This window comes from Sarcophilus harrisii, chromosome 1 (assembly GCF_902635505.1).
Source record: "Sarcophilus harrisii chromosome 1, mSarHar1.11, whole genome shotgun sequence".
Taxonomy (NCBI): Eukaryota; Metazoa; Chordata; class Mammalia; order Dasyuromorphia; family Dasyuridae; genus Sarcophilus; species Sarcophilus harrisii.
Genome location: NC_045426.1, coordinates 167459505 through 167479950, shown reverse-complemented (window position 1 = coordinate 167479950; position 20446 = coordinate 167459505).

The following is a 20446-nucleotide window of genomic DNA, read 5'->3' as shown; positions in this document are numbered from 1 at the left end:
AATTGTCATCTTCTCCAGCTCACTTTACAGATGAGGAGGCAAACAGGGTGAAGTGACTTGTCCAGGATTACCCAGTTAATGTCAGAGACTAGATTTGAACTCAGTTCTTTTTGACTGACATGTTTATTCATTGCACCGCCTATCTGCCCATTTTTAATTTTATTTTTACTTCTCTACTCTGTACATAATGAAAATGTACATATTGATTTGAATCTTTTCTCTTGCATTACAATGTAAGTTTCTTGAGGGCAAACTCTGGTTTTGCTTTTTTTTGTATCCTCAGCACTTAATAAGTTGTAAGGACTTAGTCAATGCGTGTTGAATAACTGATCTTATTTTGACCCTACAAAGGTTTACTTGGATACTGCCTCAACACTCCAGGAAGAAGAGGGTCCAAGGAGCTCCCACTCCAAGCTCTGATTTCCAATATTTCCCCTAACACATGCCATGGTTGGTCAGAGATTGCAAGAGACACATGCTTTTGATTTTCCCTATAGGATGAAGTCATCCAGTCTATTTGTAAAGCATGGGCAGAAGATTTATAGACATTCTATAACCTAGAGTTGTTTCCTTGCCCTCTCCCCTCTTAAAAAAGATCTTATAGAAACAAGGCAAACACCTGCGGGCTATAGGATCCCCATATCTCCTGGGAGTTTCTCAAAGACTTACTTTGATCAATATTTTTGAACCTGATCAATCAACAAATATTTATTACTAGGTGCCAGGCACTTGCACTTAAACTGTACATACATAGAATGAAACAACCCAAGGAGCTTACTTTCTAATGAAGGGAACATTACACACATATATGCACATGAAAGGACCTAACGGCACATGTGGAATAATTATAAAGCATATAAATAAAAATATATGGAAAAATAGTTAAACGCAAGTTACTGAGGACAGAAGGCATTGGGTAGTTGATGGAACAGGCAAGGCTTTATGTAGAAGTGTTACCTGAAATATATCTTGAAGGAAGTGAGAGAAATCAGCTGAGTTTAGAATCTCTAAGAATTAAATTTTTGAACTGTGAAGAAGAACGAAGCCTCCCAATGTTATAGTAACACTGAGCCTCAGAGAGCTAATGTGATTTGCCCAGGATTATACATCTAGTAAGTTTCAGAAGCAGGTTTTGAATCCACAACTCTTCTGAAATACCAGGTCCTGTTTTTTTTCAATAAGAAAACATCAACTCTACTGGAACAGAAGGAAACACATAAAAGACCTTCCCTAATCTAGTCCTTGTACCCCATTTTGCCATTCAGAAATTTTTTTATTTTTCAACTTATCGTCCTAAAAGCGACTTTCAGTGTCTGTGACTCTTTCTCATGTTATCTGAATATAAAGGCTCTTATGCATGTGGGAGATTATTATTACTAGATAGCATTTATATAGCAATTTAAGGTTTACAAAGCACTTTACATATATTATCTCATTTGATCATTCAAAGGGGAATACCAAGTAGAGAAACTGATTTCCAAATATCGGGCTCTGATGATGGGATTGGAAAACAGGGGTTGGATCCATTTCTGGAGATCTTTTTAAAGAGGCTCATTTGTTTTTCTGCAGCTGCCCCACTCCCAACCCCAAAGTAGGTACTGACAAGCATCCCTTGGCTTTATTTTTCTAAGTCAGCCTCCATTTCTCTTTTTCCTTTCCTCTCCAGCAAAGATGCCATGCCCCCATTGCTGGATGAAAAAAATATTGGGATGCTTTAAAATTTCCATGGTTCTGTGCTTTTTTAGAATTAGGGCTGTTCTTCATGGTAGACAATGGAGGCTTTTTTCACTTACTCTTCCTTTGGTAATGAAAAGAACAGAAGCAGCTGCTCTGGATAAAAACTGGAACACTATCCTATTCCTTGTATCTCTCCCACCCTATTCTTCCAAAAACAACAAAAACTCCCAAAACTCAACACACCAAATCCAGTATTGTACCACTATACTTTTATCACATTATCAAGGATATTTGGCCTTCAGGAACATCATATCATATGATTTTTCATTTTTTCTTTATCACTTCTCTTTTTTTTAAGTCTCTTTAAAGTTTAGAATAAATTATTTAATAAGTCTCTAGGGAATTTCTTTATAAGAACTTAAGGTCAGTGCCCGTATGCCATAGGTTAGGACAAACCAAGAAGTGAAAGTTAATCCTGTTTGTTCCATTATAGAAAACACCCACCAACCAGAAACACCTCCTGACCACATGGCCCAAGCAGTAAAACATCAAGACTTCAATCAACAGACCCAGCCCAGTTCAGAGCTAACACTGAACACTCAAAAGGCTTAGCCTGTGTTTGCAAATGGTCTCTGGAGTGCCTGGCCCCATGCTGTAAAACATTGCCATGACTCAGACAAAGATACACTTTCTAGAGAAACAATTAAGCATTCATGTTATGACCACCTTTCTCCTTCAGGTGATGATTACTTGGAATTTCAGGACTAGGAGGGATGTTAATGATGATCTAATTCACCCCTATTCATTTTACAGATGAGGATCCTGGGAAGTGACTTGCTCAATCACACAGCCCAGGCTTCTGCCTCCCAGTCCAATGTGCCAAGCTGTTCCTGAAGCCTTTAGGACCACTGCATTAGCTCTGAGAAGACACCTGCCTCATTGACCTCTTTAGAAACAGAGATCTTGGGATTATGAAATCATAGATGTAGAACTGCAAGGGAATTTAAAGATAGGTCATTCAGTTTATCCTTATTTTATGATGAGGAAGCTGAGACTCAGAAAGTCAAAAGGACTTTCTAAAATCTGACCATGCAGTGCTCTGCTCAGAAATTCCAGAATCTTCTTAACATCTCCAGGATCAAATATAAAATCCTTTGGTGTTCAAAGAGCAGCTAAGTGACATAATAGTACACAAATTGCTATATCTAGAGTCAAGAAGATTCATCTTTCTAAGTTCAAATCCAGCCTCAGATACTTACTGTATGATCCTGGGCAAGTCATTTAACCCTATTTATCTGAGTTCCTCAACTGTAAAATGAGCTGAGAAGGAAGTGACAGATTACTCCAGTATCTTTCCCAAGAAAACTCCCAATGGGTCATAAAGACATAACTAAAACATCTGAATAACAGCAAGAAGGGATCCTATTGAGAACAGATCCTACCCTGGGCCTTAAATTGGGAGTTGAGTTCATAGAATACTCTGGGATAATGTTGTTGGACATTTGATTCAATTTAATTCAATTTGATTCCACAAGTCTATTAATGTACAATTTACCGAGCTAGACAGTTGGGGATGCATAGCTCAAAGTCAGCGCAAAGAAGATCCTCTGACTTCAAGAAACTTTTTTTCTACAGGCAGAAGCAACTATACAAGAATAAGCAAATATGTGATTATTTTACGAGAAATAGAACATTAAATTAGGTAGACTAGTGCATGCTTCTTTATAAGAGGCACATATATGAACTGAGCCTTGAAGGAAGTTAAGACATTACAGAGCCAGAGTGCTTTCCAGATGTGTGCACACACACATATCCATGTTGTGTTTATGTGTATCTGTGCCTGTATCTGTATGTGTGTTCCTCTTTGTATTTTGGGGATATCTAAAAGAAAGGATCTTGAATATTTTGAGAACTGGGATGAAAAGATTTTTTAAAAATAGCTTTTTATTTTTCAAAATACATGCAATACATTCACCCAGCAAATTTTTCTCCCTTCCTCCTTACCTGCCCCTTCCCTAGACAGAAAGCAATCCAATATAGGTTAAACATATACAAATCTTCCTCAACATATTTCCACATTTATCATGCTGTACAAGAAAAGTCAGATTGAAAGAGGAAAAAATGAGAAAAAACAAACAAGCAAACAACAACAACAACAACAAAGGGGAAAATACTGTGTTGTGATCCACATTCAGTCCCCATAGTCCTCTCCCTGGAGGCAAATGGCTCTCTCCATCACAAGTCTATTGGAACTGGCCTGAATCACCTCATTGTTGGAAAAAGCCAAGTCCATCACAGGTCATCATAATCATAATCTTGTTGCTGTGTCCATTGTTCTATGGGTTCTACTCACTTTACTTAATATCAGTTCATGTAAGTCTCTCCAGCCCTTTTCAGAATCTCCTGCTGATCATTTCTTATAGAACAATAATATTCCATAATCTTCACATACCATAACTTATTCAACCATTCTCCAATTGATGGGCATCCACTCAGTTTCCAGTTTCTGGCCACTACAAAGAGGGCTGCCACAAATATTCTTGCACATGTTGGTCCTTTTCCCTTTTTAATGATCTCTTTGGGAGACAGACCTAGCAGAAATACTGTTGGATCAAAGGGTGTGCACAGTTTGCTAGCTCTTTGGGCATAGGGATGAAAAGGTTTTTGAAGCTTCTCAGCACATGCCAATCATAGCATAGCTTCAGAAATGGAGTTGTCTCTCAAAACTCAGCTGTTTTCCACATAGCCTTCCATGACCCAGCTTACTGTTCTTGCCACAGCACAAAGTCCTGCCTCTAGGGAAGTTTTGGTGTGAAAGAACAAGCATTATGAAAACACGAAATGATGAAGTTTACTAGGTGGTAACAAGTTTATAACATGGCACAGGGAGCCCCTTCACTGTGGTCTGTGGCTCTAAGGGTGGCATTGCACGTTATGAGGAGTTTTAAGAGGAAGGTGGCTGGCCAGGAATAATAATATCTCAGCTTCAAATCCAAGGAGCTCCAGTATTTGGGTACATGAGCACCCTATGCCTCCCAGATGTTTTGAGTATGTGTCTTTGTTCCTGTTGGGCCATGAGAAGTCCTAAGGGAGAGGGGGAACCTACTCACTGCCCCCAGGGTTAGCCACAAAGTCAGAGATTCTACAAGTATGATTAAGGGTTCCTGGGGCATCCTCCAAGGGGTCTGGGAGTTATTCTTCAATAGTACCAATGCTTATTTACCAACTTTATCTAGGTGGCCCTATCGAGTACTGGACTTGAGTCAGGAAGAACTGAGTTTAAATCCTGCCTCAAAATCTAATTGGCTGTGTGATTCTGAGTAAGTCACTTAATCTCTGCCTCAGTTTTTTCATCTATAAAATGGGAATAATAATAATAATAATAATAGCACCTACTTCCTATAATTTTTTTGAGGATAAAAATGAGATATTTGTTAAGATTGTTATAAATTTTAAAGCATTGTATACATGCTATTAATTTTGCTTCTGGACTAGATTTAATCAATTGGTCAAATAAGCATTTATTAGGGATCCACTATATACCAGGCACTATGCCAGACAACATTCTTTGCCCTCAGGGAGCTTACATTCTTTCAAGACAGGCAACATGTACATACACAAATGTATAAAGAATATATAGGAAATAAATTCAAAGTAAATTTAGAGAAAAGAAGGTATTAGGAGCTGGTGGGTTTCATGTGGAATGGGATGTAGGAATTAATAATTGACTTAGACCATTTCGTCCTTATTGATATTTGAATAAATGTAAAGTCCCTTTTCCTTTTGTTCCTATTGCTTTCTTTTTTTTCATAGGATCATGGATCGGTTATTATGAAATCATAGAGCTACTGCTGCAAGAGACCTTAATGGTCATCTAGGCTTAAGTTACAAATGTGAAAACTGAGATCTAGATAGATTATATGAATTGTTCAAGCTTTCTAGCTTAGGTAGTGTTAAGTTTTATGCTACCTTGCTCCTAAACACAGTCATTCACATGGACACATGATGCCCACATGTATGACACACTACACTTATAGTGCTCATATGTACACATGTGCTACACAGATACCCATGCACATGTAAGAATACATATATATTGTAATAAGATAGAGAGACCAAGCCAAGAAACCATGACTTTCTCTAGCCTACTGAAGACTTTTTTTGGGGGGAAAAAGTATGAGAACCATGGATTTCTTACTTTCTGTGAGTGTGACTCCTTGGGGGTAGGGTGGGGTCCAAACCTGGCAGTGGCCATGGTATCACATAGAAGTGGTTAAGTCCAAAGGATCCCTGGATTAAGAGCCTTTTTCTCCTCCATTTCAAAGAGGGGTATTGACCAATAGGATACATTTCAGAATGAGCTACTCTCATGTCTTGTAAAAAGCTGATAGAAGTACACCATGAAAAATGGAGGTCAAGGTTTGTTATTTACTATCAAGGTTTCAGTTTCAGTTTGGCAAAGACACACAATTTAAACTCCTTCTACTCCCACCCACCTGAAAAAAATCCCCACCCTAGAGACAGACTTCAGTGTTGGAGCATTCATCTTAGGTGGTAGTGGGAGGGAGGGAGGGTCTGTTATTATTGGTTGATTTCTTGAAAGAAAATGGAATTCACATATTTTCTTTAAGGGATTAGCTGCTTATAAAATTTTTCATTTCCAAATGAAGTCTCTCCTGGTTGAATTTTCCTATTATTAAAAATAAAAATAAAAAACCCAAACCACAAACAACCTGAAATCCTAAGAATCATGTGGAGTTTGCCAATAAGATCAAAGATGACTGAAATGATTTAAATCCTCTCTCATTTTTTTTCTTTTTGGACAATAAAACTTCACATCTGGGCTGACAAGCCCGGTGCCAAGTTTCAGCCTAATGCAATTTGAAATGGATGAGCTATTATGTTAGGAGGCATGAAAACTGGGCTTCTAATGGAATTGCTTGACAGTCCTTTCTCCACAAAAGTGCTGCTATAATGACAATGTTCTAAGAGGGTTTGCTTAGCGCCCAATTAATTTAGAATTCTGCTGCGGAATGTCATTTCAGGCCAGCAAAGGGGTCTTTTCATTTACCTCCTCTCAGTTATCAAGCAAGGACCAAGAGACAGGACTTTTCCATTTTTATCACTTATGACACTAAGTGCACCCATATGTGGAGGTGAAGAATTTATGTGGCCAGTGGGGTGGTTTGCCCCCAGCAGAGTCTCCTTGGTGTATGGGCAGCTCCTGGGCTGACACCTTTCTCCAATGACTGCTTGAGGTTCAAGGTATTTTATAAAGCTTTATATTTCTTGTGCAGCTGATGTTTTTTAAACAAACATTTATTTCTATTTCCTGGAAGCACAAGGAAAGAGAAGATGGAATTCCTGTCTCTTAGTAAGCTTACAATCCAGCAAGGAGACAGGACATAAATATAAAAAATGACAACTAACCATTCTTGGCATAATGCAAAAAACCCTAGATTTGTACTCAAATGTCCTGGTAGACCAAGCTTAGCAATCTAGTCAAGTACTGGCCATTTAGGGCCAGTACACCATTGCATGCAATAAAAAACACTTTACTTATGTTGGTAGAATTCCTACTTGATAAAATAGCAGGCTACTGTATTCACCATAAGGGCAATGCAGGTTTGAAAAGAATCCCTGCAGAGCAATGGAAATTCCTTTAAATCTCCAATAAGGAAATCAATCTGATGATTCAATGCCTACTCTGTCTAGACCAATCCAGTCCCAAGAATGACATCCTCAATCCTTTAACAGCAAATCAGAGCAGCCTGCACAAAAAGATGCTATTCCGACCATAGCTGGGTTCCAAGTTTTTTTTTTTTTTTTAATACTTACTACAGATACCACTCTGGTAGGAGCAAAGGAATAATTTGGATTACATGAGTTTTGGAATCTTTACCAGTTCTAAATCTATAATCACACGATACTCTAAAATGTTCAATAAATCAAATGAACAGAATTGTTGCCAGTATGTACTGGGCTGACCAAGGTAAACTGTATAGAAGAAATGACATGCTGAGAAGATGAGAATTTTTCAGATCTGTTATCTGTATTTATGGTATTCCAGTGGATTGAGCAGTGGCCTGGAATCAGGAAGTACCTAGTTCAAATCTGACCTCAGACACTTACTAGCTATAATGACTCTGAACAAGCCACTTTCTCAGTTTGCCTCAATTTCCTCATCTGTAAAATAGGGATAATAATAACATTTATCTCTTTAGCATAGTGCCTGGTACATTGTAAAAGCCATACAAATGTTATATAAAGCTATAAATGCTTCTATTGCCCCCTTATCACCCTTCTTGGAGACTGCTCATAATGGGAAGTAGTTTCTTCCATCTATAATCCATTCCATACACAACTGCCAAGTTGAAATTCCAAAAGCTCCAGTCTGACCATGTTGCCACTTTATTGAAGAAGTGTCAATGACTCTCCTTTGCCTATGGGATAAAATACAGTTCTTAAGCAATTTTAAGCTATTAAATTTTAAGACTTTGGGGGCACTCTGCATAAACTCCTCCTTTTGTCATTTAAATCCCTTTACAATCTGGTTCTAATCTGTCTTCCTAGGATAAGTGGATAATATTCTCCTACCATGTACTCTACATACCAGCCAAACTTTTCTATTTGCTATTCCCCACATATGATATCCAGCCTATGAACTTTTGCTCAGGCTGTGCCTCTTTTCTGGAATGTTTACCTTCTGGTTTTTCTAATGCTAAATTCAAGAATCATGTCTTTCAAAGAGCCTTTCCCAATTCCTGAGATTGTGCTAATATCTGAAGTTCCAGATTCACTGGGTTATAATTTTGTACATAAAATGTGTTTAATTCTCTGTAAACAATAATAATAACAAGATTATGTGATAATTTTAACTGTGATGGACATGGCCCTTTTTTTTTATTTAATAGCCTTTTATTTACAGGATATATGCATGGGTAACTTTACAGCATTAACAATTGCCAAACCTCTTGTTCCAATTTTTCACCTCTTACCCCCCCCCACCCCCTCCCCTAGATGGCAGGATGACCAGTAGATGTTAAATATATTAAAATATAAATTAGATACACAATAAGTATACATGACCAAAACGTTATTTTGCTGTACAAAAAGAATCAGACTCTGAAATATTGTACAATTAGCTTGTGAAGGAAATCAAAAATGCAGGTGGGCATAAATATAGGGATTGGGAATTCAATGTAATGATTTTTAGTCATCTCCCAGAGTTCTTTTTCTGGGCATAGCTGGTTCAGTTCATTACTGCTCCATTGGAAATGATTTGGTTGATCTCATTGCTGAGGATGGCCTGGTCCATCAGAACTGGTCATCATATAGTATTGTTGTTGAAGTATATAATGATCTCCTGGTCCTGCTCATTTCACTCAGCATCAGTTCGTGTAAGTCTCTCCAGGCCTTTCTGAAATCATCCTGTTGGTCATTTCTTACAGAACAGTAATATTCCATAATTTTCATATACCACAATTTATTCAGCCATTCTCCAACTGATGGACATCCATTCAGTTTCCAGTTTTTCGCCACTACAAAAAGGGCTGCCACAAACATTCGTGCACATACAGGTCCCTTTCCCTTCTTTATAATCTCTTTGGGATATAATCCCAGTAGTAACACTGCTGGATAAAAGGGCATGCACAGTTTGATAAGTTTTTGAGCATAGTTCCAAACTACTCTCCAAAATGGTTGGATTCGTTCACAACTCCACCAACAATGCATCAATGTCCGAGATTTCCCACATCCCCTCCAACAATCATCATTATTTTTTCCTGTCATCTTAGCCAATCTGACAGGCTGTAGTGCTTAGAGTTGTCTTAATTTGCATTTTTCTGATTAATAATGACTTGGAGCATCTTTTCATATGACTAGAAATAGTTTCAATTTCTTCATCTGAGAATTGTCTGTTCATATCCTTTGACCATGCATTTTTCTGATTAATAATGACTTGGAGCATCTTTAGAGTTAATTCTCTATATATTTTGGAAATGAGGCCTTTATCAGAACCTTTGACTGTAAAAATATTTTCCCAGTTTATTGCTTACCTTCTAATCTTGTCTGCATTAGTTTTGTTTGTTGTACAAAAACTTTTCAGTTTGGTATAATCGAAATTTTCTGTTTTGTGATCAGTAGTGATCTCTAGTTCTGCTTTGGTCATAAAGACCTTCCCCTTCCACAGGCCTGAGAGGTAAACTATCCTGTGTTCCTCTAATTTATTAATAATTTCATTCTTTATGCCTAGGTCATGAACCCATTTTGACCTTATCTTGGTGTAGGCGTTAAGTATGGATCAATGCCTAGTTTCTGCCGGACATGGCCCTTTTCAACAATTAGATGATTCCAGACAATTTCAACAGACTTGGAATGGAAAATGCCAGTCACATCAGAGAGAGAACTATGGAGAATGAATGTGAATGTGAATTGAAGTATCTTCACCTTGTTGTTTGAGTGCTTGTTTTTTCTTTGTTGTGTTTTTTTTTTCTTTTTGATCTGATTTTTCCTGGGCAGCATGATAAATATGGAGATATGTTTAGAAGAATTGTGCATGTTTAACCTGTATTTGTATTGCTTGCCATCTTGGAGAGGAGGGGAAGTAAGGGGAAAAATTTGGAACACAGGATTTTACAAAGATGAATGATGAAAAGTACCTTTGCATGTATTTGGAAAACAATACTATTAAACATTCTCTTAAACATAAATTATTACTCTGGTAGAAAGCAAGCTCCTTGAAGACAAGGATTGTCTCATTTTCTTTTTTTATCTTTGAATATCCCAAATGTCTAGATATAAATATAATAAGACAATAAATGATAATTGATTGATTGAAAACTCTGGGGCTATTAAACCTGGAGAAAATAAGATTCAAGAAGGAAAGGATAAGTGTCTTCAAATGTTTGAAAATGTGTCTGTCTGCCATACAGAAAAAAAAAAGATTAATCTTATTCTGAATTAACTCAGAAGGAAGACTCAAGGCTGATGTGTGGAAATTACATGAAGTCAGATTTTGTCTTAATATGAAGAAAAATGATCTAATAATCAGAGTTGTCTCAGGGTTGACTGGAAGAAGAGGGTAGGATAGGTCATAAATGCCATCTAACATCTTTATGCAGAGACTTGATGGTTATATTTCTCAAAGATTATGTAGAAAATCATGATTTTGCTGCTAGGTGGAGCAAAGAATAGAGCACTGGGCCTGCTGTCAGAAAGACCTGAGTTCAAATCCATCTTGGGTACTTACTAGCATGTGATCCAGGGTAAGTTGCTTAACCCTGTTTGCCCCAGTTTCTTCATTTTTAAAATGAGCTGAAGAAGAAAATGTCAAATCATTCCAATATGTTTGCCTAGAAAACCCCAAAAAGGGGGTCACAAAAAGTCAGACATGACTGAAGAAAAATAAAGGGACTAGATGAGATCACTTTTATTTTTATGATTTTATATTTTTATAATCTGGACTTTAAAGGAGGGATAGAACTTAGACAAGTGAAGATGGATTGGAGAAGGATGGCATTCAATGGGGGGATAAAAGAATCAGACAAAGAATAAGAATCAGAACCCTTTCACTGGGAAATGTTTAAACAAATTGCGATACATGAACATAATATAATTATCACTATGTCATAAGACTCTAAGAATATGAAAAAAATTTAGAAAAAAATGAAAATCTTCATATGATTTAGTTATATTATTTTTATATTCATATTATTTAGTTAATAATACAAAATAGACTAGAAGCAGAAAATATTCATAGTGACTACAACAATGTAGATGGGAAAGAATAAAAAAGTTGAAAGTGAATAATGTATAATTATAATGGCTACATGTGATCTTTAAGAAAAGATGTGGGAAGATACTTATCTTGCACATATAAGGATGATAGATGTGGATCAGTCACTTCATGTATTGTCAGCCTCAGCTGATATAGTGGTTAGTTCTGCTAAATTGTTTTTTTTCCTTTTTTTTTCTTTGTTATAGCAAATGGTTTCTGAGTAGAGGAAAGGGAGGGAGACCTTAAAAACTGATGGTAATTTAAAAGTATACAAATAAAAATTTTAACATTAAAAAAAAAAGCTTAGAATTGTAAGCATACTCTTATCTTTTCTTTGCTAACAGACTTTGAAGTAAGACATTGTAATAATATCAAATGGACACTACAGGAACTCATCTCAAGTATAGTTAATAAGGTTCACAAAATAAAGAATAAGAGATGATCTAGTAGCCCTGGGAAGATAGTGAGTCAGTGTTTGTTTGATCTGTAGAACTCTACTAAAGCCTCTACATAATCTCTTTGTTCATAATACCTTCTTTCACATGAAATGAAAGCAACGATTGTGGGGAAAAACCCAAACTAATTTCTATTCTTAATGATGTGAGAATTTACTAATATGGTTCATGCTTCCATCAGTGCAGATTGCAGACCCCCTCATTTTGTGATGGTTTCTGAGAATTGCTATGGCTTTAACATCCACTATGTTATGGCTAGGCTGAAGATGAACCCCTCTGAATTTATCTAGGCTGATCCTTAGATAACAGATATGATCTTTAATCGATCCATGAAATGATGTCTTCCTAATAAAGTTGGGACCAAATCCATTTTTTCAAGGTGTATATATATTTTCTTAACTTTTGGGGCATAGTGCAAAATTACCTTCCAGTATGGTTAGAATAATGAACAACAAAAATATGCTAATGTTCTTTTTTCTCTGCCACTTTACCAATATTTGTCATTTTTCTCTTTTGTCATTTTTCTAGTCTGGTGGGTGTGAGATGGGACCTCAACATAATTTGTATTTCACCTTTTAGTGATTAAAAGTTGTTGTTGTTTTAAGATGGTTGTTGGTAGCTTGGATTTCTTCCTTTGAAAACTGCTTATTTATATCCTTCAACTATTTATCTAAGGAGGAATGACTCTTAGTCGTATAAATTTGAAGCAGTTCCTCATATATCTTGTCTGTGAGATTCTTATCAGAGAAATTTGCTCTAAAGATTACCTTTTATTTATTATCTAGTTAGATGTTTGTGCAAAAACTTTAAAATTTTATTTAATCAAAATTATCCATTTTATATTGTATGAGCCTCTCTATTGCTTTTATAGTCATTTCCTTATCCAAAAATCTGAAAAATAATTTCTTTCTTACTTCTCTAATTTATCTATGATGTGAACTTTTATATCTAGGTCATGCATCTTTTAGGAGCTTATCTTAATATGAGGTGTTGACCAAACCTAATTTCTTCCAGATTGCTGTCTAGTTTTCCCAAAAGTTTCTGTCACATAGTGAATCCTTCTCCTAGTAACCTCAGTCTTTGGATTTCTCAAATATGATGTTACTATGTTTGTTTTCTTTTGTCCATTGAATAACAATTGATTCCACTGATCCTTTGTTTTTAAAATAAGTATAAAATGGTTTTGATGATTGCTATTTTTTAGTAGAATTTAGATCTTGTACTGTTAATTTCATTCCTTCCCATTTTTTTCACTATTGTCCTTGAGTTTCTTGACCATTTGTTCTTCTATATGAATTTTTTCATTTTTTGCTAACTCTAAGAAATATTCATTTTATAGTTTGATGATTCTTTGAATAAATTGTTTTAGATATTATTGTCACTTTTATTATATTAGATACACCTAGCCAGATGAGTAGTTAATGTATATTTTTATATTCTGGTTACATCTTATCATGTTATAATTTCCATAGTTATTTTGAATTCTAACTCTTTCTGCTCAGTTTCATTATATTGATTATTTATATGGACTTACTTCATAACCTGCAACTTTGTTGAATCTATTGATTGTTTCAATTCATTTTCTAGTTAACTCTTCAGGATTTACTAAGTAAATCGTCATATCATCAACAACAAGTAGTAATTTTGTTTCCTTTTTCCCTATGCTTATCCCCTTGATTTCTCTTTCTTGCCTTATGGCTATGGATAGCATATCTAGCCCAGATTTCTCCAGAACATAATTAAGTTGCTAAGCACAACACCAGTTCCAATGTAGAGCCTTTCCTATGTGGGATCTTTCCTGATACCTCAGCTTCTGGTGCCTTCACTCTTCTCTTGCTCCATACTAAATTACTTTGTATTTACTTTGCATATATTTTTTTTAATTTTCTTATTTGTGTACCCACGGTTTCCTTTAACAGAAAGTAAGTTCTTTGAGGGCAGAGATTATTTCCATTTTTGCAGTTGTTTTTGTGTTTCCAGACCTACCACAGTGCCTGCCAATACCACATAGATGTTAAATGAGGAATATAGCATTGTAGGATTGTAAAAAGGCTCTGGAATGCAGAGATTATTTAGGTCAACAGTTAATGCCAATTTATAAGTGTGCATTTCAGGATTCTACTGTTCCCATGAGTACCTCCATCAGGAGGAATTAGGTTCTCTTAAATTTTTTCTATGATTTTAATCCACAGAAATGACACTGGTACCTAAAACCCACTTTTCTCAATGTGAACAACATGGAGACACAGTTCATGGTCACATATAAACATAATTGGCTTGAAGCAAATTATGAAGTAGATAAAGTTTTTCTCTAGTACTTTTTTCTGTTCTTTTAGCATCTTCTATAAATCGAGTGCTCAGATAGGCCCCATTCCTTTAGCTATTTTCCTGTCAGAGAAGAAAATTCCTACTAAGCCAATTCAAAATAAAGTCTTTGTGACTCAAAGAGACATTTAGCACAAGGGAATGAGTGGTATAATTGGGATAGGCCAGCTCAAAAAGGCTCTTCCTCCCCACTACTCCAATCCCTACCTCTTTGGGTACTTGTCATTCTATATAAGTATGAGACTGAACTTCCACACAAGGAACTTTTGAATTAATGCCTCCTTTTAAAGCAAGGAATTGCTGCCTTAAAATTATTCTCACATCCTACCTTTCTTTTCCCATTTTTCCTATTTACAAGCAACAAATTTTTGGTTTTTCCTGTCACTAATGGTTAATTATAAGCTTAACATTAGTGATAAATAAAAATTAATTTATAAATATTTTGATTATTTGTTTCATTAACTATTACCCAGTTACTAGAATTTTTTTTTAACACTCATTAAATTTTTTTCTCAAATTTTCCTTATCCTTTCTGTTTTTCCCCACTCTTTGAGAAAGCAATTTGTTATCCATTATCAATGTGAATTCATAAAGAATACATTTCCATATTATCCATGTTGTGAAAGAAAACATAAACAAAATAAAACAATAGAAACAAAGGAAGTTACAAATATGCTTTACTCTGCATGGAGTTCCTCAGTTCTCACTTTGCAAATAGATAGTATCCTTCATCAAGGGAAATATCATATAATGGAATAGACCAGCCTATCCCTCATCCTTTTGGAATTGTGTTGAATGATTTTCTTGATCTAAGTAGCTAAGTTCTACATAGTTGGTCATTCAATAGTATTGGTGTTACTAAGTACAATGTTCTCATACTTCTGCTCACTTCCCTTTGCATAATTTCATATAAGTCTTTCCAGATTTTTTTTGAAATCATCTTGCATGTCATTTCTTTTCTTATTAGAATTTGTCGTCCTGTTGTATTTTAAAGTTTTTAATGGTATATTATTTTTTCCAATTACAAGTAAAGATGATTTTCAACATTCATTTTTGTAAAATTTTGAGTTCCCATTTCCTCTCCCTTACTTTTCCCCTCCCCAAGTCAGCACTGCTTATCATTTTTATAGGATAATTATACTTCATCACAATCATATACAACAACTTACTTAGCCATTCTCCAACTGATGTGCATCCCCTCAATTTCTAGTTCTTTGCCACCACACAAAAAAAAATCTGCCAGAAATATTTTAGTATATATACATCCTTTTTCTTTTTCTTTGATTTCTTTGTGATATAGACCTAGTAGTGGTATAACTGAGTCAAAGGATATGCACAGTTTTATAACTTTTGGGGTATATCCAAATTGTTCTCCAGAATGGTTGGACTAGTTCACAGCCATATCCCAATTTTTCCATACTCACCAACAATTTCATAAATATGAGATGCCATCTCAGAATTGTTTTAATTTGCATTTCTCTAATTAGTAGTGATTTAGAGAATTTTTATGTGACTATTGATAACTTTGAATTCTTCTGAAAATTGCCTGTTGATATCTTTTGACCTCCTTTACAACTATTTACATTTACAGAAATAAATGTCAATGCAGAAATCTTTATTTGTTCACCACCAGCATTTTTTGTTAATCTAATGATTGTCATTGACTTTTTCTCAAATTTGGCCATAGTTAATGTATACTCTAGCCTTCTGTTTTTATTCCCCATCTCCTTTTTTAAAATATCTATCCAGATTTTTCTGATATCATTTCTAATAGTGCAATAATATTCCATCATAATCATATACCACAACTTGTTCCACCATTCCCCATTTGAAGGGTTTCATAAAGGTGTTTCTTTTGCTCACACTTGTCAGTATGAATTGCACTTTCATTTCCTGTTATTTTAATATGCCACTTAATGTAATCATCCCTTTACTATTGGACATATAGTCTGATTCCTCTTTTGTTTTGTAATTGCAAATAAGACTGTTATAAAATTTTTGAATTTGAATTTAAATTTAAAATCTGTCTTTTAAATAGCTGTCTTTTAAAATATATTTATAACTTATGACTGATATGTTGCCAACAGTGGAATTTACAGTGTTCTCCACCCCCTCCCCATTTTTTTTGTCCAGCTTGATCACCTTATTTCTATTGGACAGAGTTCTTTTGCAATTGGATATTTTAGGCCATCTTGTGGTAGATGAGCCCAAATCACAGTCAAAATTAAAATGTAAGGTAAAGATATTTATTTGAGATCCTTTAATGAATAATTTATGATACTTCATGTGTTGTTTGGGCCCAATTTTACTACTGTGCTGTCTTTAAATGTGTATGTGTGTGTGTGTTTGTAGTTTATTTTTTGTTTGTGCTTTTTGAACCTAGATTACCTTTCCTTTATTACCATGTTTGGAAATGCAATAGCTACATCCTATTATTGTTTACTATAGAAGCTTTAATCTATTCCATTTTTCCAATCTGACCCAGTTTTTCCTTCTCTAGACAACCCAGTGCTGTTCAACTCCATCCATTTTAGGTACCAGGTTTAGTTCAAATGCTTGATTGGATATACCCCAGAATTCCCAAAGAATGAATAATGCCTTTCTATTAAATGTGGTTTAGAGTTAAGCTAATGTGGCATATTGATCTGAATGTAGATCACCCCAAAATAAAAGTCACATCCCTAAAATAAAAGAAAAATGTTCATAGGTGTATACTTTAATAGAAAATTATAAATTAAAGATAAATTTATTATGAAGGCATTTTTTAGATTTCTTGTAATTTAAATAAAAATATTCATTTTTATTATTCTTTTTTTCATCCTCTCCATTTTAATTCTATTAAATATTTATTAAACATCTATTATGGTCAAAGTTTTGTGCTAGGGTTGAGTATACAAAAATGAAAACTAACAGATAACAATGAAGGGAGAATTGGTGCATGATTTTTTTTTTGTTGTTCATAGATAATTGTTCATTCAATGAAGTGTCTGAAGCTGAGATTCAACAGAGTATGTATCAATTCTCTGCTGCTTGTGCTAATTTTGTCCTCACAATTAATACCCCCCCCAAAAAAAAACACAGTTGTTACTTCCATACCAGTACCATACCATCCATACATGGATACCATGTGGAGAAATTTTGAATGCTGTGGATAAGTTTACTTACCTTGTTGTTATACTTTTCAGGCATGCACATATTGATTGATTGATATGCAGAATAATTGATTGCAGGTATTGCTAGAACTAGCTCAGTGTCTGCGATGTTCCAAAGGAAAGTGTAGGAGAGGAGAGTTATTAGATTACCTACCAATCTGAAGGTCTACAGAGCCATTGTGCCAACTCCATTGCTGTCTGCCTGTGAAACCTAGACACTGTACAAGTACCATGCCAGGAAACTGAATTGCTTCCATTTGGTTTGTCTTAGGAAGATTTTGAAGATCCTCTGGTAGGATATCAGACACTGAGGCCTCTTTATGAACTAAGCTGCTGGGTCTTCAAACTACTAAAGAGAGCACAAGTCTGAATGGCTGGCCACATTGTTTGAATGCCAAATGGGCAAGTGCTCAAGGCAAGGGCTGGTGGTCAGAAGAAGTGACAGAAGGACAATCTCAATGTCTCTCTGAGGAACTTTGGAATTGATTGTGTGATGTGGGAGACACTGGCACAGGACTGCCCAGCATGGCGTGCCCTCATCAGAGAAGATGCTGTACTCTTTGAGCAAAGAATAAATGAAGTAGCTTAAAAGAAATGTGAGCTGTGCAAATTTAGAGAATGTACCCCATATGTTCATATGGACTATTTGGGCCCGACCTGTGGTGGAACCTTCTGAGCTCATATTGATCTGATCAGCCACAGTCAGAAACATTATAACTTGATCCTAATATAGTGGTGCCATTTTGGTCCTTTTCAAGAGTGAAGGACAACAGCCAACTGTTTGATCCAGGGGAAAATTAGCATGCAAATAAATACAAAACAAGTTTTAAATTAAATGCTTAGAGCTATGAGCTGTCATTTTCTTTTCTGACCACAGTATGTACCATTTGTAGACTGTATTCAGATTTTATGCAAGACAGTTTAGAGAGAAATTGGCTTGTATTAGCATTGCTAAAATAAACAAAATTGGAAGGAGATTATTTAAATTACTTAAAAGAATATACTAATGATTATTTTAGGCAACTAGATGATACAGTGGATAGAGCATGAGGCCTCAAGTTAGCAGAACTCCTTTTTGTGAGTTTAAATCTAGCCTTACAACAAGATTATACAATGATCAATTCTGATGGACTTGGCTCTTTTCAACAATGAGATGATTGAAATCAGTTCCAATTGTTCAGTAATGAAGAGAGCCATCTATACCCAGGGAGAGGACAGTGGGAACTGAATATGGTTTACAACATAACATTCTCATTCTTTTTGTTGTTGTTTGCTTGCATTTTATTTTGCTTCACTTTTTCTTTTTTTTTTTACTGGTTTGATTTGATTTTTCTTGTTTAGCATGATAATTTTATAAATATATATGCATATATTGGATTTAACATATATTTTTACCATGATTAACATATATTGGACTACTTGTCATCTAGGGGAGGGAGTGGGGGAAGGGAGGAGGAAATTTTAACACAAGGTTTTGCAAGGGCTAATGTTGAAGAATTTTCTACTCATATGTTTTGAAAAGTAAAAAAGCTTTAATGAAAAAAATAATAATTTACTCAGTAGACCAGAGACCCAAATCAGGAGTTTAAAATTTATTCAGTAGACGAGAGACCCAAATCAGAATAAAATGTAATTGGAAAATATCTTTTAAAAATATATTAAAATATAATAGAATAAAACCAAATAAATTTAGCTTTAGACACTTATTAGCTGTATGATCCTCTACATGTCATTTAAACCTGTTTGCCTCAGTTCCTAATCTGTAAAATGAACTGAAGAAGGAAATGGCAAACCACTCCAGGATCTTAGCCAAGGAAATCCCAAGTAAGGTCACAAAGAGTTGAAAATGACAGAACAACAAGTGATTATTTTAAGAGACTACATGCACTTTAAGAACACACATATAATATCAATATAAAATACAAACTATTCTTGCATATTCATTAATAAGATTCTAAATATTTTGTTAGTTTGATTTCAACAATTTAATTGAAGCTCCAATATTGTATATCCTTTCCAATTTTCTCTAATTCAGGCTAAACTTTCCCTTTGATAGTTTGAATTTCTAAGATTTCACTGGATTTAAAGACAGTTGGTCTTTCAAATCAAGTGATAGAAATATTCTCAGGTATTGGGAATATGCTCAAGTGTTATGAAAACAAAAGTTTCAGAAAATCCAAGGCCAGTTAGTCAACAAGCATTTATTAGATATGTACCATACTTAGGACTGGGATCCATAAAATGACAAAAGCATAGTCCCTTGCTCTCAGGAATCTCGACACTTGAATGAGAGAAACAATCTGCAAATAATTATGTACATACATACATATGCATATATATATACATATAAGTGTATATAATGTAGTATAAATATAAGTGAAAGATCATCTCAGATGGAAGGGACTACATTACAGGACATTTCAAGGATCAACAAATGAGCATTGAAGTCTCAAGCTAGTTTGCATGCCTGGCATTCAGTATAAGCATACCACAATAATATTTCAGGTTCAGTTCCAGACCACCTCAGTAAAGCAAATATTGCAACAATTAAGTTAATTGAATTTTTTTGGTTTCCCAGTATGTATCAAAAGTTATATTTACATTATACTATAATCTATTAAGTGTGCAATAGTATTATGTCTAAAAACATATTATATATATATATATATATATATATATATATATATATATATATACACACACACACATCTTAATTGAAATATTTTATTGCCCAAAATGGTATTCTGAGGTTTCAGCCGATCATAATCTTTTTACTGATCTTGCCTAAATGTTGCGGGCTGCTGAGTAGGGTGGCAGTTGCTGAAAGCTGTGCTGGCTGAGGTGATTTAACTTATGGCAAATCGTTTACCCTCTTAAAACTCCCATAAACTCCTTAAAAATATAAGTTATAGAGAAGATGTTGATCTGTCCTGGAAAAGAGAGATTCCCATCTGGGAGTTCTTTATATAAATGAAATTATTGGTTCAGGTCTTATTCCATATGCTTAAACATCAGCTAAAGATTTGGGTGTGGTTACTGGTTATGTCATCAAAAAGTTT